The sequence below is a fragment of the Hemiscyllium ocellatum genome, chromosome 12 (genome assembly GCF_020745735.1).
Source record: "Hemiscyllium ocellatum isolate sHemOce1 chromosome 12, sHemOce1.pat.X.cur, whole genome shotgun sequence".
NCBI lineage: Eukaryota > Metazoa > Chordata > Chondrichthyes > Orectolobiformes > Hemiscylliidae > Hemiscyllium > Hemiscyllium ocellatum.
This window is the reverse complement of record NC_083412.1, coordinates 76,353,390-76,376,356: the sequence shown is the minus strand read 5'-3', so window position 1 is coordinate 76,376,356 and position 22,967 is coordinate 76,353,390. Positions and strand designations below refer to the sequence as shown.

The 22,967-nt window shown below is 40.7% G+C and overlaps 1 protein-coding gene across 7 annotated transcripts in view; it reads right to left on the bottom strand.

Annotated features, from left to right (window-relative positions):
- The window catches only part of eva1c (eva-1 homolog C (C. elegans)), a 145,009-nt gene that overhangs the window by 39,101 nt on the left and 82,941 nt on the right, over positions 1–22,967 (bottom strand). The gene's annotated exons all lie outside the window — the stretch shown is intronic.

Genomic DNA, 22,967 nt, shown 5'->3' with positions numbered 1-22,967 from the left:
CATAATCTGCTCATTTTTGGATTGTGGGAGGAAACCAGAGCACCCAGAGGAAACGCAGACAGACACAGGGGAGAATGTACAAACTCCACACAGACGGACACCCGAAGCAGGAATTGAACCCAGGTCCCTGGTTCTGTGAGGCAGCTGTGCTAACCACTAAGCTACTGTGCCACCGTTAAAGAATAGCCCACATCGTTGTGGCCTTCACAAATTCAGTTGGCAAAATAGGGAATGTCATGGTTGCAAATGAAATGGAGGGATCAACAGTTGAACTGTGGTGAAGTCTTGTTACAACTGTACAGAGTGTGATGAGGCTATGTGTGGAATACTGTGTAGTTTTCCCCTTTTTAAGAAAGGGTATATTGACATTGGAGAAGGTTCAACAGAGATTCATTAGATTGATTCCTAGAATGAAGGGGTTGACGTGTACTCTATGCTACTTTCTCTCCACCCCCAACCTCCTCTCAAATAACTCTTCACTCTGCAGGCAATCTGCCTCTGTTCCTGATGAAGGGCTTGTGCCCGAAATGTCGATTTTCCTGCTCCTCGGATGCTGCCTGAACTGCTGTGCTTTTCCAGCACCACTCTAATCTAGGCCCCTTATCAAGAACAGCTAAACAGGTTTAGCCTGTATTCATTAGAGTTTGGAGAATGAAGGGTTAACTTATTGAAACAGACATGATTTGGAAGGGGGGGGGGGGAGGATAGATTTTGAGAAGATACTTTAATTCATGGGGGAGCTAAAGCACATAATTCCAGAATAAGATGACACTCATTTTGAACATAGTTCCAAATAAATTCTTTTCCCAGAGGTAGGGGTTGCCTTGAATTCTCTACTCTAGAGAGTTGTGGAGGTGAGATAACAAAAAACATTTAAAGAGAACATAGATTATTTGAAGTACTGGGGGGCCATTGGCTATGAAAAATAGAGTTGAAACCTGGAGTAGATCATCCATGATCTGGTCAAATGGTGGGATAGGTCTTGGGGGGGCCAAAAGGCTTTCTAGTTTTCTGAGCGCTGCTCCTTCACCAAGCTAGGGCTTACAAATAAACCTGTTGGACTATAACCTGGTATTGTGTGATTTTTAACTTTGTATACCCCAGTCCAACACTGGCGCCCCTAAATCCTGTCATATCTAATGACAGTGAATAAGATTGATCTTAAGCATTGTCCAGCCTCTGGGTTGCTGCTAAAATCAATGCTTTCAGCCACTATAAGTAATGAATGCTCATTGAAAAACAGCTTGAATCTATTATGAGGACATTACGTCCCTGCTGTATTTGTTAATGGCAAATGGCAAACATAGCTGTAACTGTTAGGTACTTTTGAATTTTAAGTTCAACATCTAATCCGACTGTAATTTTGTTTATAAAATATAATACTCCAAAGTTCTGGCATCTGTATAATCACAATGCTTTCCCGCTTTTTAATGCCAGATTGAATCTGTACTCCAGATTATATTTGACCCTGAAATCTATTGTCCGGAAACAGAAGCAAACAAATTAGAGATTTTTTTCTGCCTCAAGGCACATCAGATTTTCCATCACTTTGTTAATTAAAAGCTGCTATTTCCTCAGGAATTCATCCAACATCTATCAGATCTGACTTCTAACCAAAGTCAAGGGCTTTTCACATCGTCATTTTGACATTGACAGTGATACTTCAACACCACAATTTTAAACAAAGTTGTTACAATGATCCTGAATTCTTCGCTTGGAGTTACTGAATTCACCTCAGATTACCATTCTCATAAAGCCTACGTTTCAGAGCAAACATCTTTAGCCTTGAATAATTAGGAACATTTGTTAGCCATCTGAAATTATCCTGCTGTCCTTAGCAAAAATCGTCCCAGCCTTGGATTCCTTCATTGAAAGTCATCCTGTTTTACAACACATAGATCCATGGTTAGTTTATAAAGCTTTAAGTAGCATCTTTGCTTCCTCTAATATGTGATACGTACACATTACACAGCAAGGATTTGAGTATCCCAATCATGCTGCTGCCCATAAATCTAAGAATAACTACAGCAACTTCAGCTCATTTCAGCTTAAAACAGTGTGAAACTACTTCTGCTTCTACTATACATAAGCTATATTATTACTGCAACCAATGTAAAACAAATATTTTAAAACTTCAAGATGATATTAAAAATTGACTGTTTTATTTATGTTTTGGTAGCATTAAAACCTTGATTACCATTTGGATGCACTATCCCAGACCTTGCCTAAGCCTAATCATGACATAAATCATATCCACTAAACCTCATCATGAATATTGGCTTTCATGTTCACTTGGCCATAGAGTGAGTGTGTAACATGTGCTTATCACTTTCAGTACTGTTACCAGGAGCTTGCTGATTACTGCTGTGAGACTCACCAACCCATCTAAGTAAATTAAATCAGGTTCTCCTGCATTTTTATGGCATACATTAATTTTAAAATTGCAAAGCTCTGAGATAATGTTAAAATGCGTAACCAGCCCTTTTAATCAACCTCCAGTTAGTATTCTGTTGTGTAAATGGAAAAGTTATTTGAACCATTAGGTAATACTTATAAGAAATATTTTCTCTAGGTAGGTTAACCGCTTAATTGCAAATTCGTTGTGAATAGCAATGAATACTTCTCAATGGCATTCTGAAGTTGATGTCTAATAATGACCGATAATCATGTACCCCCTGTTGCCTTTGCAAATACACTTTAGTGCTGAGAACTATTTTTAATACACTCCTGCTGTATCTCTGGTGGGAATGTGCTGGAATGATGGAACAATTGGCTGAGGCTGAGCTACATCAGCACCCAGTCTTTCATAGGAATTTTTTGAGATGGTCTGTTGGAAATGGAGAGTGAAATACAGTATGTATATCTTACTCTTAAGAAGGTTCAACTTCAAGGACTCCTGTTCTGAAAATACACAATATCACGACTCTACCTGCCAGTAAGTCAGCTGTGGGCTGCATATAGGGGGCTGAATGGTTTGTCAAGCTTTTTGGAGGACTTATTGCTGCGATATTTAACACACTCTCTTACTCCCATTGCAATAATTAGCCAACAGGCCATAATGGTATCTCTCACATTTGACTTCTAGCCAATTTTACCACGTACCATTCCTGGAACAATGCAGTACTCAACAGATACCTTGGAATTCGCCAACACCCCTTGTGCCTGTGCCTTCTTTATAATCTTATTGTGTACCTGGACAAGCACCGTCAATCCAGAGCTGCCCTGCATTGGTGCTGGCATTTGCTCTGGTCATGGCAGGCAAGGGGAATTCAATGCCTTACTTAGAGTCATAGAGATTTATAGCACAGACACAGACCCTTTAGTCCAACCTGCCCATGCCGACTAGATTTCCCAACCCAATCTAGTCCACCAGCCAGCACCTGGCCCATATCCCTCCAAACCCTTCCTATTCATACATTCATCCAAATGCCTCTTAAATGTTGCAATTGTACCAGCCACCACAACTTCCTCTGGCAGCTCATTCCATACACGTACCACCCTCTGCGTGAAAAAGTTGCCCCTTAGGTCCCTTTTAATATCTTTCCCCTCTCACCCTAAACCTATTGTCTCCAGTTCTGGACTCCCCAACCCCAGGGAATTTGTCTATTTATCCTATTCATGCCCCTCATGATTTTACAAACCTCTATAAGGTCACCCTTCTGCCTCTGACGCTCCAGGGAAAACAGCCATAGCCTATTCAACCTCTCCCTACAGCTCAATTCCTCCAACCCTGGCAACATCCTTGTAAATCTTTTCTGAACCCTTTCAAGTTTCACAACATCTTTCCAATAGGAAGACCAGAATTGCATACAATATTACCACAGTGGCCTAACCAATGTCCTTTAGAGCCACAACTCAACCTCCCAACTCCTGTATTCAATACTCTGACCAATAAAGGAAAGCATACCAAATGCCTTCTTCACTATCCTATCTACCTGCAACTCCACTTTTAAGGAGCTATGAACCTGCCCTCCAAGGTCTCTTTGATCAACAACACTCCCGAGGACCTTATCATTAAGTGTATAAGTCCTGCTAAGATTTGCTTTTCCAAAATGCAGCATCTCATATTTATCTAAATTAAACTTCATCTGCCACTTCTCAGCCCATTGGCCCATCTGATCAAGATCCCGTTGTAATCTGAGGTAACCTTCTTCACTGTCCACCACACCTCCTATTTTGGTGTTAACGATAAACTTACTAACTAAACTTCTTATGCTCACAGCCAAATCATTTATATAAATGATGAAAAGTAGTGGACCCAGCACCGATCCTTGTGGCACTCCACTGGTCACAGGCCTCCAGTCTGAGAGACAATCTTCCACCACCACCCTCTGTCTTCTACTTTTGAGCCAGTTCTGTATCCAAATGGCTAGTTCTCCCTGTATTCAATGGGACCTAACCTTGTCTCCCATGAGGAACCTTGTCAAACGCCTTACGGAAGTCCATATAGATCACATCTACTGCTCTGCCCTCATCAATCTTCTTTGTTACTTTTTCAAAAAACTCAATCAAGTTTGTGAGACATGATTTCCCATGCACAAAGCCATGTTGACTATCCCGAATCAGTACTTGCCTTTCCAAGTACATGTACATCCTGTCCCTCAGGATTCCCTCCAACAACTTGCTGACTACCGATGTCAGGCTCACTGGTCTATAGTTCCCTGGCTTGTCCTTAACAGTGGCACCATGTTAGCCAACCTCCAGTCTTCCAGCATCTCACTTTTGACTATCGATGATATAAATAGCTCAGTAAGAGGCCCAGCAATCACATCCTTAGCTTCCCACAGAGTTCTAGGGTACACCTGATCAGAGTCCTGGGGATTTATCCACTTTTATGCTTTTCATGGCATCCAGCACTTCCTCCTTTGTAATATGGACATTTTGCAAGATGTCATCATCTATTTCTTTACATTCTATATCTTCCATGTGCTTTTCCCCAGTAAATACTGATGCAAAATATTTGTTTAGTATCTGCCCCATCTCCTGCGGCTCCCCACAATGACCGCCTTGCTGAACTTTGAGGGGCCTTATTTTCTGATGAAGGGCTTATGCCCAAAACGTCGAATTTCCTTTTCCTTGGATGCTGCCAGACCTACTGCGCTTTTCCAGCAACACATTTTCAGCCCCGGGGCCTTATTTTCTCCCTAGTTACACTTTTGTCCTTAATTTATTCATTAAAAACTCTTTGGATTGTCCTTAACTCTATTTGCCAAAGCTGTCTCATGTCCCCTTTTTGCACTCTCCTGATTTCTCTCTTAAGTATACTCCTACTGCCTTCTAAGGATTCACTAGATCTATCCTGTCTATACCTGGCATATGCCTCCTTCTTTTTCTGAAACCAACCCTCAATTTCTTCAGTCATCCAACATTCCCTATACCTACCAGCCTTTCCTTTCACCCTAACAGGAATATACTTTCCTGAACTCTCATTATCTCATTTCTGACGGCTTCCCCTTTTCCCTTTACCTGCGAACATCTGCACCCAATCAGCTTTTGAATGTTCTTGCCTAATACCATCAAAATTGGCCTTCCTCCAATTTAGATTTTCAACTTTTAGATCTGGTCGAACTTTTTCCATCACTATTTTAAAACTAATAGAATTATGGTCACTGGCCCTAAAGTGCTCTCCCACTGACACTTCAGTCACCTGCCCTGCTTTACTTCCCAAGAGGAAGTCAAATTTTGCACCTTCTTTGGTAGGTACATCCACATACTGAATCAGAAAATTGTCTTGTATGCACTTAATAAATTCCTCTCCATCTAAACCCTTAACACTATGGCAGTCCCAGTGTATGTTTGGAAAGTTAAAATCCCCTACCATAAATACCCTATTATTCTTACAGATAACTGAGATCGCCTTACAAATTTGTTTCTCAATTTCCCTCTGACGATTAGGGGGTCTATAATACATCCCAATAAGGTGATCATCCCTTTCTTATTTCTCAGTTCCACCCAAAGAACTTCCCTGGATGTATTTCCAGGAATATCCTCCCTGAGAACAGCTCTGATGCTATCCCTTATCAAAAACGCCACTCACCCTCTTCTCTTGCCTCCATTTCTGTCCTTCCTGGAACATTAAGCTACCAGTCCTGCCCATCCCTGAGTCATGTTTCCGTAATTGCTATGATATCCCAGTCCCATGTTCGTAACCATGCCCTGAGCTCATCTGCCTTCCCTGTTAGGTGTCTTGCATTGAAATAAATGCAGTTTAATTTATCAGTCCTACCTTGTTCTCTGTTTTGTCCCTGCCTGCCCTGACTGTTTAACTCGCCTTTGTTCTCAAATGCTCATGTCTCAGTTTGAAATCTTCCCTCACTATCTCCCTGGGTCTCACCCCCACCACCTTACTAGTTTGTCGGCAGGAGTTTTGTAATAGGCTTGCTTGATAAAGTGTTTTACAGACTGAAAGGCTGTTTGCCCTTGTAGAGGGTGTAGAACTTGGGGTTACAGTCTCAGGATAGGCTCTGAAGTTAGGACTGACTCTGATGTTTACGAATTATTGGAACTTCCTACTCCAGAGAACTATCAACACTTAATCATATCCTACTGATAACTATCAATTGATAAATACCATAGATTTTACATAAAAATATAGTTAGCAAATAGCTAATCAAAGATTCAAAATTAATGTCTTAAGACTAATTGATAAAGTTGGCCAGTACGTAAATTTTAAGTGAGGCTACGCATCATTAGCTTATTCCAATTGCTTATTTAAGGCAGTCTTAGGGCAGTGAATGCCTGTAAATGGTGTGTATGCATGGCCATTGGACTATGTTCCCAATTATATCATTAAAGTCTGATAAAGGCATAATTTGTTTGTCAAGGGGCATTGGAGTGTAGATAATTGCTGCTGCTGTTACAATTCTTTTGATTGTTTAGGAAAGACTTCAACTGTTAGCATTTTGATTTTTGTTTCCCTTTCCCATACAGGTAGTTCTCGATAATGCAATGGTTGCTTTCTTGTGCAACCTCACATAATAGAAAAATCATGCTTTAGAAACAGTGCTTAAACGTGTTGGTGACAAAATCATGTCACAACCAACATGTATTTTAAAAGTTTGCTCTTTAGAAAGTCCTAATTTGTCAGTCACGTTACAGCGAATCACATTAGCAGGACGACCTGTATTAATATTGAGGCAACAAATCATGCCATCAAATAGGAGTAAATTACTGCAGATGCTGGAATCTGCACTGAAAACAAAAACCGCGGAGATCACAGCATCCACAGAGAGAAAGCAAGCTAACATTTCATATCTACATGAATCTTCATTAGAGCTGATGTGGATTACTGAACGGCAGGATTTATGCGATAGTGGAGGGGAGGTCGGAATGCTGAGGGAGAAAAGTGTTGATAGTTCAAATTAAGTGATCAGAATGTGAGAATGGCAAACCAATGGTGTATCTAACTTCTAGACTGGAAAGAACAAGGTTAAAGACAAAAAAAACCTGCAGATGCTGGAATCCAAAATAGACAGGCAGGATGCTAGAAGAACACAGCAGGCCAGGCAACGTCAGAAGGTGGAGGAGTCAACATTTCAGCTCTGAAGAAGGTTTACACTTGAAACGTTGACTTCTACACTTCCTGATTCTGCCTGGTCTGCTGTGTTCTCCCAGCCTCCTGCCTGGCTAGACTGGAATGAACAGACAGTCCCGCTGGAGTGGGGGGATGGGAGAGAGGCCCGAAACATTCACTCTACTGCTCCTTGGATGCTACCTGACTGGCTGTGCTTGTCCAGCGCCACACTTTTTGACTCTGATCTCCAGCATCTGCAGTCCTCACTTTCTCCTCAGAGGGGAGAGAGGACATGAAGACAGAATGCAACAAGTGAAGCTAAAAGAAAGGGACAGAATGAGGGTAGATACACAATTTGAAGGTGTTGAACTCAATATTAAGTCCAGAAGGTTGTAAGGTACCTAATCTGAAGATGAAATGCTGTTCTTCCAGTTTGCAATTTGATTCACTGAAGCAGACAGACAAATGGGCACGTGAGGAAGGCATTATGTTGAAATGACCTGCCCGGAGAAAGCTGGGAGCATGCTTGTGCATGGACTGGAGGTGTTCTGCAAAGCCGTCCAATGAAGAGTGAGCCATATTGGGTGCAGCGAATAAAATACACATGATTGGAGGAGGTACGAGTGAAACGCTGCTGCACCTGGAAAGATTGTTTAGGCTGTTTCAACCTTCTGGACTTTTGGGGACTGCTAGCTAAGTTGGAGGTCCATTGAAGCAGGCAGCAAGCTGTATTGCTAGACACCTGCTCAGAATTTCATGTTAGGAACTGCTCGCCATCTAGTTTTGCTCCTGGAAAAATAGCAAACTGCATATAAATGAGGCGAGATTTCTTTCAAAATTTGATAATGGTGCATGGGTATTACTGACTGGGCTAGTGTTTATTTTCCATCCCTAATACCCCTTCAGAAGGTGGTGGAGAGCTACCTTTTGAACTGCTGCAGTGCACGTGCTGTAGGTACACCCATGTTGACCTTGGGGGAGGAGTTCTCATTATTAGGTATTAATGAGATATTAATGCATACAAATAAGCCTCCGTTCATCTCTAGTGAGATTCTTAGTGAATGGAAAATCAAACTTTCAGTTTCAATGTCGAAAATCTCATTTTTTGATCTTGTCATATTTTCCCAACTGACATTGCCCATGTTGGTTACAGGCAAAGAAGATTCCACCCTCAGTCTCTAATGCGCAGCATGTAAAATGAGTGTTGGAACTCATGCCCAGACTGAAGAGATCAAGGTTTTGAAAGTTTAAACAAAGCTGGAAGACTTGTTTAGCTTTAATGAGAGAGAAGGATCTCCAGGTTAGCTCACACTGTGAAAGTCAGTTTGAGAATCAGATATCATAGTCAATGTTAACCATGCTATGTATTGGCGAACAGCCATGGCTGCAAGTTCTGTAGTTCCTTCATAAAATATGCACTTCCGACAGGAATTTATTTGTTTATGCCATTAGTTTAATGCCTAACTGGAATATTTCACAACATGCAAGGAACACAACGATAACAAGGAAAACAAAAATTTTTGAAGTATATAAGGTTAGTTTTGCCGTGTGTTATTCACAACTAAATAATGGAAAATAACTGCAAGCAAGATTGGATATCTACGTTGATCTTACTTCCTCTCCAGAGTTAAACTGCAATGATTTGGCCAGTCAAAATTCCATTAAACTAATGATGCTCTATAAACATTAACATTAAATAAATTGGCAAATGTACATCATTTTAAACTTGTACCTGAAAAATATGACTTCATAATTTGCAAATTTTCAGCAAATTTTGAAGAACATTCTAGTTGAGATTTCGATTAGTGCCAGAAATATTTTGCATAAACAAATGCTTTCCTGTCAACTACAAAGATATTAGTAACATGCTTACCAGCACTGAATTCCAAGAAAACTGAACTACTGACTTCTCAGAGAGAAATAAAAGCCTTGTACTCGGGTGAGTGACAGCCAATTGTATAAGGAGAATAAAGACAGCAGGATACAGCTTCAAGTTCCTTGCTTTCATAAAGAAACAGTAGGAACTTTTTCAAAAACATTGTGGTAGTCTTGTTTGGTATTTTCTTTATATTTTGGGATTGAAAAAGACAACATAGCCCTTAATCTAAGTAGCAGGGGTTTCCTTTTAAAAAGAAATTTTTAAATATTTTAAGCTCAAATAATCCTTTGATAGCTCTTTCAAAAAGTCTGCTGTCCAATCTGAAAATGAGTCATGTGGGATAAAGACGAGATTGAATTGCAAGACTATTCTGAGTTAGTTTTGGCAATGCATTAATTTTTGTCTTACCACCTTTCTACGAGAAAGAATTAATCAAACAGAGTTATTGATTATGAATGTTCCCTGTGAGCCTTTTCAAAATGTGATACATCAATAAACAGGAGCATGATGTATTCCAGCTATGATTCTCATTATGGGTGAATAGTCTGCAATTATTCAAGCCTCAATTTCTTACAAAGGTACAAATGAGATGCATTTCCACTGCAGATGGAACTTTCACCCATTATAAAACTGCATTCCTGACCCTGGCTGATGTTGGCCCAAGAAAACAATTGTATGATTTCAGTGGGCTTTTCAAAATCTGCTAGGAGTGAGTGGAAGCTGTCTTCCAGCAGCTCAGAGATTCTTCAGCCTAAATTCAAAAACAGCATTTTATTTTGATGGAAGAAATGCTGTGTCTGTGCCTGTGCATTTGACTGCTCAGAAAGTAAATCGTTTAAATGTTTGTCATCTGTTCCAATGCTGCATACCAGAATTATGCCCGATTTGGCTACAAATGAAATCATGGAAAAAATATATCAGCATTTCTAGCATTTTAAGATCATCCCAACATGACTGCTCAAACGGATGGCACTGATGGGAAAAGGGGCAAGGACACCACACAGGATTGGCCCCATCTAATTTTCTAGGAGAAAGTGAGGACTGCAGATGCTGGGGATCAGAGCTTAAAAATGTGTTGCTGGAAAAGCGCAGCAGGTCAGGCAGCATCAAAGGAGCAGGAGAATCAGCATTTCGGGCATAAGCCCTTCTTCAGGAATGAGGAGGGTGTGCCAAGCAGGCTAAGATAAAAGATAGGGAGGAGGGACTTCGGGGAAGGGCGTTGGGAATGTGATAGGTGGAAGGAGGTTAAGGTGAGGGTGATAGGCCAGAGAGGGTGTGGGGGCGGAGAGGTCGGGAAGAAGCTATATTCCGCCTAGGAACACTCCAACCACAAGGGATGAATGCAGATATCCGCCTCGGAACCCTTCAACCACAAGGGATTAATGCAGATTCTGCCTAGGAACCCTCCAACCACAAGGGATGAATGCAGATTTCTCCACCTTCCTCATTTCCCTCCTCCCACCTTTTCTAGTCCCAACCCTCAGACTCAGCACCACCTTCTTGACCTGCAATCTTCTTCCCGACCTCTCCGCCCCCACCCCCTCTCCGGCCTATCACCCTCACCTTAACCTCCTTCCACATATCGCATTCCTAACGCCCCTCCCCCAAGTCCCTCCTCCCTACCTTTTATCTTAGCCTGCTTGGCACACCCTCCTCATTCCTGAAGAAGGGCTTATGCCCGAAATGTCAATTCTCCTGCTCCTTTGATGCTGCCTGACCTGCTGCACTTTTCTAGCAACACATTTTTAAGCCCATCTAATTTTCCACAACTGTCCTCCCCAGTTTTAGCTCGATGTTCATAAAGGATGGAAGATCCTGACATTGTTGTGTGAGCTTAGACAGAAAGATAAACACCTAACTACAGTATCAAAGGGCTGCCTAATTGAACTGTTGAATTCCATCTTACGTATGTAAACTTACAGGGTCGTTAGGAAAGAATTCCATGTTATTGACACAATGATAGTGAAGGAATGGTGATATAATTTCACGTCAGGATGATGTGAGGTTTAGAGTAGAATTTGCAAATGCCAATTAGCAAAAATAGTAAATAAAAAACTTCTGGCCTAAGTGATAAAGTTTATTTTAACTAAAGTAAAGCCCATTGTACATCAATCGCAAAAAAATACTATGCAATGTTGAGTGGTGCTTAGATTTTCTGCATCAATATCTGAAACGATTCAATTATTACCGTACAGACTCGAGTAATAGCTGAATGTCTATGACTATTTTTTAAGGTTAAATTTATGGGGTCGACTATAACATGGATACTACTTTTGAGGGGCTGAAACTCATGCCCGTCAAAGTTCATACCGCGTTAATAGCAGAAGCCCAACTGATCTCTAAATGAATAAAGGACAAAAAATGAATTATGGTAACTCTGAAAATGCAGAGCAGAACACAACAGCCAGCTGACTGGAATACCAGGAAAGGAGTAAAACAACTGGTACACTGGAAAGAAAAGCCCTTCCTGATGATTTTCCTGCTCCTCAGATGCTGCCTGACCTGCTGAGCTTTTCCAGCACCACTCTAATCTAGACTCTGGTTTCCAGCATCTGCAGTCCTTGTTTTTACCTGGTATACTGGAAAGCTGGAGCAGGAGGTGACGGCCGGCGCACTGACTCATAAATGTTGATCTGTTATCTGTGAAGAACTAGGGTCGATGTTTACATGTGATAATTGGAAAATTCCTGGTTATTTGGCCAAAAATAGGGGGTTTTACATGAGATCAACTATTACTTGAGTATATACAGTAGTCAAAAATTGGATTGGAACTGGTAAGGTTAATTAAAAATAGAACTTTTAACAACTACAGAGGAACAGATTATCTGACAAGATCACAAGGTCCCAATGCTTGGCTAAACTATGTTATCCAGCATTCAATTATCCAGAATTTAATTAACCAAACAAAATACTCCCATGACCTTCGGATAATCGAGGTTCCTCTGTATCTGTTCTTGTGGCACAGTAGTACTGTCGCTACCTCTGAGCTAGGACTCCTGTTTTCAAGACCTATCTGGTTCAGAGGTATGTAATAACATCTCTGAACTGGCTGTTTATAAAATATCTTAATAACTACTGGGGATAATGGCTTTGCTCTTAAGAATCTGGGATGTACCGGAATAAGCAACGCATTAAAAGAGCTAAAAAAAATTCAGTAGATTTAATAACATTCCCATGACAGAAGTCTCCAAAAATTCTGAAAATTTCTGAAGATGCCGGCATGTTTTCGTATACATACATTAGTATTTAGCATTTGTGTAATAATGCCTGAACCACTGTTGGAGATTTAGTGTGGAATAAAAATATCATTGACAAAGTATATTACGGATTAACTATGTGAATCCTTTAACTGAACATTTTTGTAGTGCCATTGATTAGACATACGAGATTACTGATAATTCCTCAAAACCCCAACAAAAGATACATGCTAACTTGCCACATTTCAACCACACCCTTCTCAGATACAGAATATTACCTTTCCAAGTTCAAGTAATCAATTTCTGTTCTAATTTAATAAGATTAATAAACTATTCCAAGATATTATGCTCAGCTAATGTTTTTGATGCTCAAGTATCATCCCACCTCATTTCAGAGGTATTGGACATCTAATCCTGCTTCAACGATTTCAAAGGAGCAAATTGTGTTGATTGACATATCTTATGATAAATAATTTCTCTTCTCTAAATACTAATGCATTTAAAATAAGCAGAACTAGATACAGAATCAGCAGCTTGTTGAAACCAAATGTAAGAAAACATTGCTCCTAATGAGTAAAAAGAACATTGGCAGATTTCATAAAATCAAAGAAACGTGCATGGTGACATGACAAAACCTTTGCTGCTGAAACAGCAACAAGTTCAATAGCAATTGTCATTATCAGTGTGCAAGTTATCCAGCTATCTGTGGCATTGACAAGATAAAACATAAGAACAGATGAACTTGGAGCAGGAGTAGGTCATCCCCTTTGAACCTGCTCCACCATTCAGTAAGACCATGGCTAATCTTTTCGAGAACTCAGCTCCACTTACCCTCATTTTCACCATGTCCCTTAATTCCTTTATTTTTCAAAAAAGTGTCTACTTTAGCTTTAAAAGCGATTACTGATGTAGCATCAACTACTTCCCTGGGCAAGGAATTCCATAGATTAACAACCCTCTAGGTGAAGAAGTTCCTTCTCAGTTCAGTTTTAAACCTGCTTCCTCTAATCTTGAGGCCATGCCCTCTTGTCCTAGTCTCACCTACCAGTGGAAACATCCTATCTATTTCAATTTTATCAATTCCCTTCATAATTTTATATGTTTCTATAAGATCCCCCTTCATTCTTCTGAATTCCAATGAATATAATCCTAATCCACTCAGTCTCTCCTCACAAGCCAATCCCCTCAACTCTGGCATCAACATAGCAAACCTCCTCTGCACCCACTCCAATGCCAGTTCATTCTTTCTTAAGTAAGGAGACCAAATCTGCACGTAGTACTCCAGGTATGGCCTCACCAGCACCTTATACAGCTGTAACATTACCTCTCTGCTTTTAAACTCAATCCCTTTAGGAATGAAGGACAAAATTCCATTTGCCTTGCTATTTACTGTTGTACCTGCAGACCAACCTTCTGTGATTCACGCACAAGGGCACCAGGAAGCCTGTGCAAATCAGCATGCTGCAAGTTTTTACCATTCAAGTAATAATCTATTTTGCTGTTACTGCTACCAAAATGTATGAATTCACATTTACTAACACTGTATTCCATCTGCCAGACCTTTGCCCACTCACTCAATGTATCTGTGTTCCTCTGCAAAGTTTCACAGTCCTCGGCACACTTTGCTCTGCCACTCATCTTAGTGTCATCGGCAAAATTTGACACCATACACATGGTCCCCAACTCCAAATCATTGATATTAATTGTAAATAATTGTGGTCCCAACACCGATCCCTGAGGCACATCACTAGGCACTGATTGCCAGTCAGAATAGCACTCATTTATCCCTACTCTCTGCTTCCTATTAGTCAACCAATCCTGTATCCAAGCTAATACTCTAGCCCTAACACCATACCTCCTTATTTTATGCAGCAGCCTCACGTGTAGCGCCTTGTCAAAGGTCTTTTGGAAATCTAGGTACACCAACATCCACTGGGCTCCCATTGTCCACCATGCTTGAAATGCCTTCATAGAATTCCAAAAGATTTGTGATGCATGACCTGCCTTTCGTGAACCCATGCTGTCTCTGTACAATGGGACAATTTCTTTGGAGAGGCCCTGCTATCTCTTTCTTGATAATAGATTCAAGCATCTTCCCCACTACAGAGGTTAAGCTCACTGGTCTATAATTCCCCATCTTTTGTCTACTTCCCTTTTTAAACAGTGGCATCACATCTGCTATTTTCCAATCTGCTGGGATTGCCCCAGAGTTCATTTGGAAAATTACTACCAGCTATTTCTCATGCCATTGATTTTCGTATCCTGGGATACATTCCATCAGGGCTAGGAGACTTATCTATCCTTAGCTCCATGAGCTTACCCAACACTAGCTCTTCCATAATAATAATTGTTTCCAGGTCCACACTTACCTTCGTCTCTTTATCACTTACTGGCATGTTATCAGTGTCCCCCGCTGTGAAGACCGATGCAAAGCACCTGTTCAGTGCCTCAGCTATTTCATCATATCCCAAAACTAACTGCTCCTTCTCATCCTCTAAAGGATCAACATTTACTTTAGCCACTCTTCATCATTTTATATATTTATAGAAACATTTGCTATCTGTCTTAGCATTCTGTGCTAGTTTTCTCTCATACTTTTGAGGCTTTCTGTTGACCTTTGAAGTTTTCCCAATCTTCTAGATTCCTGCTGTTTTTGGCCACTTTGTATGCCTTCTCTTTCATTTTGATGGCCTCCCTTATTTCCTTAGACACCCATGGCAGATTATCCCTCCTCTTTACAGTCCTTCCTTCTCACCAGAATATACAAGATACTCATGAACTGTGAATTTCATGAGTTGCTGAAGAATTTGTACTATTTCACTTTTGGTCATGCGAAACAGTAAATTGCCCTCAATGTTGGGTTTCAGGAGACTGTCACATTTCTGTATTACCCGCCAATTGAATTTATCCCAGAAATGAGTGCTGCTACTTAATAACTTAAGTAGCCTTTTAAATTTGAAAATTTAAAATTTTTTGCGACCCTACCTAAAACCTCCAGCCTATCAAGAAAAAAAAACATTCCTACAGACAGTAAATTGTTGTTGGAGATTTTTAAACTTTATTGAAGATTTTTCTTCCAATGTTATTTTTTTCTGGTCCTCAATACGCCCCTTTCTGCACCTAACTTGATTCTGTTCTCTATTCAATCATTTCTCTGTTTTCTTTCTCAATTCTATCTGATATTAGTTAATGCGTAGCAGTCTCTTGGCGGCCCAGTGTGGCGGTCTTCTGGCCTAGTGTGGCCTCAGTGTGGATTTTTAGCCTCAACATGATTCCAGAGCAGTCTCCCAGCCTTGAGGTAAAGCCCGGTGTGGTCTGGATTCAGGGCCTGGCATGGATTAGAGGCTAGGTGCTTGAGTGGACTGGGTTGGAAGGATTGTTATTCTGAACTTTTTATTTTTTAATTTATTCCTAATGCTGGCCTTTTTATTTCATTATTATTTTCACTAAGAATTTATACTGAAGAATCTATACTTTGGCACCTTTGTACCTAAGATGGCATCATAAGTGACAACTTGTAAACTTTTCACTGTACACATTTGAGAACATGTGACAAAAAGCTACTTCTGAGTGATTGTTGGCCCCCCTTGTTCATAAAGGTACAAGGAGTTTGGTTGACCTCACCATACTGTTATCAAGTCTTATTTCTGACAATTTACACAAGATGATTACTTGGGAAGTTTGAAAAGTGTGCTGGAAAGTCTAATCAATAGGTTACTCTGCAGGATACCTGACTCGAGCAAAATCTAGGTCAACAATGCCTCAATACTATTGAGTGCACTATATTTTGTTATCCATTTATGGTCTCTTGGAGACAGGCAATTAACAAATAGCTATTATCCTCCCAGCAATTGCCAAGGTTTGGTGCACGCAGAAACATAACATTATTTTAGAAAACCATATTTATGAGTAAACTAGTTTTCATGTGCTAATATTCCTCCACACTGTTGGTTAATAAAAAAAAGTGAGTCAGGTCCATACGTTTTTAAGGGAGAGGTCGTTTGACCTCTGGAGACAAGTGCAAGACCATTACTTGGGCTAGTTTCCTGTCTGTGAAACCGTAGTAACCTGTTTGCTTAGGCAGGAGCCTCTACTTGCCCCAGTCTGGGGTCAATCAGATGCATGGACCGAAGCAAGGGGTGGCACAGTTGCTAGGGTGGCACAATAGCCCAGTGGTTAGCACTGCTGACTCACAGTGTCAGGGACCCAGGTTCAATTCCACCCTTGGGCAACTGTCTGTGTGGAGTGTGCATGTTGTCCCTGTGCCTGCATGGGTTTCTTCTGGGTATTCTGGTTTCCTGCCACAGTACAAAGATGTGCAGGCTAGGTGGATTGAGCATGCTAAATTGTCCATAGTATCCAGGATTGTGTAGGTTAGGGGGATTAGCCATGGTAAATGCGGGTTACAGGGAATAAAATTGGGGGAGAATGAGTTTGGGTGGGATGCTCTTTGGAAGGTCACTGCAGCCCCTATGAGTTGAATGACCTGCTTTTGCACTGTAGAAATTCTACAATTAGTTGAAGCTTTGATTCACATCTGTAGCTTCTATGATATTATTTTATACTTTAAAATTGGCTGTTTACTGAAGCAGTATTCTCCGCACTAAACTTCCAGAACAATGGGACATGAAGCTCCATTACATTGAACTGATATGACAAAGTAAGAACTCCTCTAGTTGCTAAGTGTGGTTTATCTTGATTGAAATCATGAACATTTTCCCAGAAGAAACCTTCTGAGCATTTTTACTACTTCAATGCATAGCGATAGAATGAAACTTTTATCTAGTGTCTTCTTCTTGTTTTGAATCTGAGATTCAAGACTATTTATACTTCAGAAGCTGTAAATCTGAAATAAGGTCAAATATCGAAAATACACCAGATAAATCAAATTGACAGCAGTGTTAGTTGGATAAGGTCTGAAACTTGTTTAAGACAATTTCTCAAAACAGCACATTGTGGGATCAAGCAGAGATGACATTGGACTGAACTTTCCCCTCCCAACAGGTGGTGAGGGAAGTGGCAAGAAGGGGAAATAGTGCAGCAATTTGATTCTGGACACATACTCACCCTCTTCTCACCAACTCAGTAACTAAATACTGGGCAACAACATACCATAGGGACTTTCTCAGGTCTTCAGTTGTCAGCTAATGGTCACTTAAGGGCCTTAACTCACTAGCTCCTCAATCACATGCCTCCCTGGTGCACAAAAAGTTTGCTCGTTCCTGATGACAAAACTATGGCATCCTGCTTGCTTAGAGAGGAGCCTCCACTTATCCCAAACTGGGGGTAATCAGACGCATGGATTGAGGCAAGGGGATGACCTTCGAAAGCCATCACCACCTTGTCTGTTTCTGACCACCTTCTCCCCCCAGACCTTTCCTTCCTCAAAACCCCAATGCACAGCAAGAAGATAAAAATGTCTTACCTCCTCACTATTGGATTCCCCCAAACATTAGGCCTCAATCAGCAAGCCTTAGACTCAGAAGCCACTGGTGTCTGATTAACCAGTACATACTTCACTCTACCATTATTATCAAGCCAGAGGATCAATAATGGTTCAATGAAGAAAATGCCAGGAGCAGAAATAGGTAATAATGAGCTATCTACTTAGTGAAGCCACAAGACCAGGCTACATGTGATAGACCAAGCTAGACAATCCTGTAACCAACAGATCAGATCTGAACTCTGCAATTCTGCTGCTTCCAGACACATTCATTGATGAATAGGTAGGAAGAGGCCCCACAACTATTCCATTCTTAATCACTATCACTCCGAAAATAAATAGGTAAATTTATTAGGTTTTAAATAATGACAAGAACAAAACAATATGTAGCTAAGGCCACTTTTTTCATTAATGCGACGCTATTCTGGCAACATATATAGAAAATGGAACTGCTCTTTTTTAAAAACAATGATACCCATTCAATGACTGTTATTGATTCAAAGGCTGTTTTCAACATTTCAATGTTGAGCCGTTTGCAAATAAATAAGAGAAAGCTTTGATAACCACGAACCATGAATTCCTCCCTAAAATTGTGCTTATTTTCATTGCTAGATTAGCACTGTATATCTGTGACTGGAAATAACAAATTTAGCTTTAACAAAACAATTCTAACAATGATGGAGTGAAATTTGGTTTAGGCTATCATATTTATTTAGTACTATACCTGACCTCCACATTATCTAAGAACAGCAGATACAATTGGATTTCAGAATGCACAGCTCTAAAAGTATCTTACAATAAATTATAATGATACATTTGGATGAAAGAAATGATTTGACCTAACTACATCATTTTTGTGTTGAAATCTGAGATCTATTATTCTGCCTGGGAGATATTACAGACACTGTAATTTCATACACGTATATACATGTTTCCCAACATTAGTCTTGAACTTGTTTTCTCCAAGTTTATCCCTTTGCTTGCTTGCCTGCAGTACAGGTTTAAAGCAGTGGTTTGACTTTAACTGTTTCTGTTGCCTCAATTAGCTGCTTTTGGTAACAGTGACCATGAAGGTGTCAGGTAATTGTTAAAAATCCAATTGGTTCGCAAATGTCCATACAGGAGAGATGCCTTAGAGACATAGAGATCTACAGCATGGAAACAGACCTTTTGGTCCAACCCGTCCATACTGTCCAGACATCCCAATCTGACCTCGTCTCATTTGTCAGCTTATGGCCCATATCTCTCTAAACCCTTCCTATTCATATACCCATCCAGATGCCTTTTTAATGTTGTAATTGTATCTGCCTCCACCACTTCCTCTGGTGGGTCATTCCATACATGCACCATCTCTATGTCTAACAGTTACCCCTCAGATTCTTTTTAAATCTTGCCCCTCCCGCCTTAAACCTATGTTCTCCAGTTTGGACTCCCCGACCTTAGGAAAAAGAACATAGTTATTCACCCTATCCATGCCCCTCATGATTTTATAAACCTCTGTAAGGTCACCCTTCCCTCCCAGGGAAAAACGTCCCAACTTATTCAGCCTCTCCCCATAACTCAAACCTTCCAGTCCTAGCAACATTCTTGTAAATCTTTTCTGCACCATCTCAGGTTTAACAACATCCTTCAAATAGAAGGGCAACTAGAATTTTGTGCAGATTTTTTTTTAGATTAGATTTGATTTTTTTTAAGATTACTTACAGTGTGGAAACAGGCCCTTCGGCCCAACAAGTCCACACCGACCCGCCAAAGCGCAACCCACCCATACCCCTACATTTACCCCTTTACTTAACACTACGGGCAATTTTAGGATGGCCAATTCACCTGACCTGCACATCTTTGGACTGTGGGAGGAAACCGGAGCACCCGGAGGAAACCCCGCAGACACGGGGAGAATGTGCAAACTCCACACAGTCAGTCGCTTGAGTCGGGAATTGAACCTGGGTCTCTGGCGCTGTGAGGCAGCAGTGCTAACCACTGTGCCACCGTGCCGCCCACTGTGCCACCGTTCCACCCACTGTGCACCGTGCTGCCCACAAATTCTAAAAGTGGCTTCATCAATGTCCTGTACAGCCAGAACATGACAGCCCAACTCATATACTCAATGTTCTGACCAATGAAGGCACGCATGTCAAACACCCTCTTCATCACCCTATTTACCTGTGACTCCACTTTCAAGATTATATGCACCTGCATGCCAAGTCTCTTTGTTAAGCAACACTCCCTAGAGTACTACCACTAATTGTATAAGTCCTGCCCTGGTTTACCTGACTAAAACGTCTTTGCTCAGTTTGGTCATATGCATCTTTAGCTTCATACTATTGTAGTTCATCCTAAAATGGTCTAACATCTCATTCGATTGATTTGAACATTAGGATTTGACAATAAATCCTTGACTTTCCAGACTTGCTGACATCCTAAAAATTAGTTAAAAATAAGCTTGGTAGCCCTTTCAATGCATGAACATTACATTCAATTTAAGTTTCAATCCAGTAAACCTCCTCTGAATTGCCTCCACTGCAATTATATCCTTCCTTAAATAAGACCAAAGATATGGTTCCTCCCCCCGACAAATGCAATAACTTTTGCTCCTAATTTGTGTGTTCAAAAAAGATTTACCTGGATCCAGACATCAGTCAATTCCATCCCCATCTTCTCCCAAATTAGCATGAAAATAAACAAAACACTCCTATTTTTGGTATAAATGTTTCCTACTGGCAAAAAAAGCTGCTACTACGCACTTGCAATTGAAGTGGCAGCAAAGTGTAATATCGAAGAAAGCAGAGAAGCCAACACCAAGTCACAGAAAAGCATTAAATTACTATACAGATTCTTACACTGACATTTTAAAGAGCATAAAAGGCACAATGGAATTGAAAAGAAAACACACAACAATTCTCTGGCATACGATTAATCTTCTGTCAGAACTTCAGTTATTTGAAGAAGGAATTTTACTTTAAGGATCTTTATGGATCAACAGATAACTGACAAAGGATAACAGACAGTCAAACTTTTCCTTTTGGGCACTGGAGGACTGAGAAGGATAAAACTGTTTGGCAGTTCTGACAATGAATGTACAGATCTAGAATATTGTTTTGGATTTGTGAAGATCAATTTGAAGTTCAGGTCTATTTCAGGAAAGATAGGCTTGAGTTCATGTCATACTGACAATAGCCCCACTAATTCATAGCATTGACACCAGCCTAAGGTACAGAATGTGATTTCACTGAAGCTAACTTAGCTGAAATATTTGTGGAATTCATCATTTCTCTACACTCATCAAATATTTCTAAAAGGAGCTTCTGGACAAACCTAAAGAATGTACCATTCACACAATTCGAAGGATACATTTTATCAGGACAGGAACGTCAGCAAAGACTTGACTTCACAAGCACAGTGGCTCATTGATTAGCACTGCTGCCTCACAGCACTGGGGACCTGGGTTCGATTCCAGCCTTGGGCAACTATCTGTGTGGAGTTTTCACATTATCCCTATGTCTGCATGGATTTCTTCCAGTTTTCTCCCACAGTCCAAAGATGTGCAGGTTAGGTGAATTGATGAAGGGCTTATGCCCAAAATGTCGATTCTCCTACTTTTCAGATGCCACCTGACCTGTTGTGCTTTTCTTGCACCACATACTTGATCTCCAGCATCTGCAGTCCTCACTTTTTCCAGGTTAGGTGAATTGGCCATGCTACATTGCCCAGAGTGTTCAGGGACGTGTAGGTTTGGCGCATTAGTCAGGGGAAATTATAGGATAATAGGGTAGGGGAATCGGTCTGTGTGAGTTACTCTTTGGAGGGTCGGTGTGGACTTGTTGGGCCGAAGGCCTGTTTCCATACTGTAGGGATTCTGTGATTCTATGAATGACTGCAGCTTTAAATAGGTTCCATCAAACATCCAAATCCTGTCTGTGATATGGTTTGACTCATCCACCATGAGATTGTCCATCATTTCATGATATATAAAAGCTGTATTCCACAAGATAACATTGGGCTAAAATGTTCCAAAAATTTAACTAATCAGAGAAAGCCCATACACAATTCAATATTCCACAGCAACTTGTGAAATAATAATTAAAAATGATAACCAGTGATGTTTATTTTCAGATTTGCTGTCTGTGCCATTACGTCAATGCGATTTGCTGCTTATCCTTGGGGAAAGTGAGGATTGCAAGATGCTGGAGATTGGAGTCAAGTTTGTGGTGCTGAAGAAGCACAGCCGGTCAGGCAGCATCCGAGGAGCAGGAGGATCGACGTTTTGAGCAAAAGCTTTTCATCAGGAATGATGAAGAGCTTTTGCTGGAAACATGGATCTTCCTGCTCCTTGGATGTTGCCTGACCAGCTGTGCTTTTCCAGCACTACACCTTTCTGCTTATCCTGTTGGCTGACGTTGTTGCTACTGGATAGGTGAAGATCCCTTTAACTTGAATTTAAACTGCCATTGAGACAGTGGAAGTCTACGTGCAGAGGCTTTTGGATCCTTGTGGGCAGTTTTCTTCGAGGTTAGCATTGATTGACATTATTTCACCACTGACTGCAAATCTAGCCCTGTAAATGCGGTGCTGCTTGGTTAAAAACTAATGCTTATAGCTATTGATCTTGTACCAGTAACTACAATACAAATGTGCCCTTGATGTTCATAAAGACAAACTAATCCAAATCTTTCATTCACAAGATCATGTGAGACCAGACATACCTTCGGAAGTCCTGATGTGCTAACTGTGTGGAGATTCCCCAGAACATTTAAACTTCTGATACGCAGCTACCTTGCATCAGGAGATCCCCTTCAAAATATTCCCAATTCTGAGTAAAATCAGGCACTCATTGGGTCTGACTTACTTATCTTAATAGCTACCCAGGCAAAGTGAGAGAGATTGAAACCTGCTGTAACTCCTAGGTAACTGTAAAACTGTTGCCCAAACATTCAC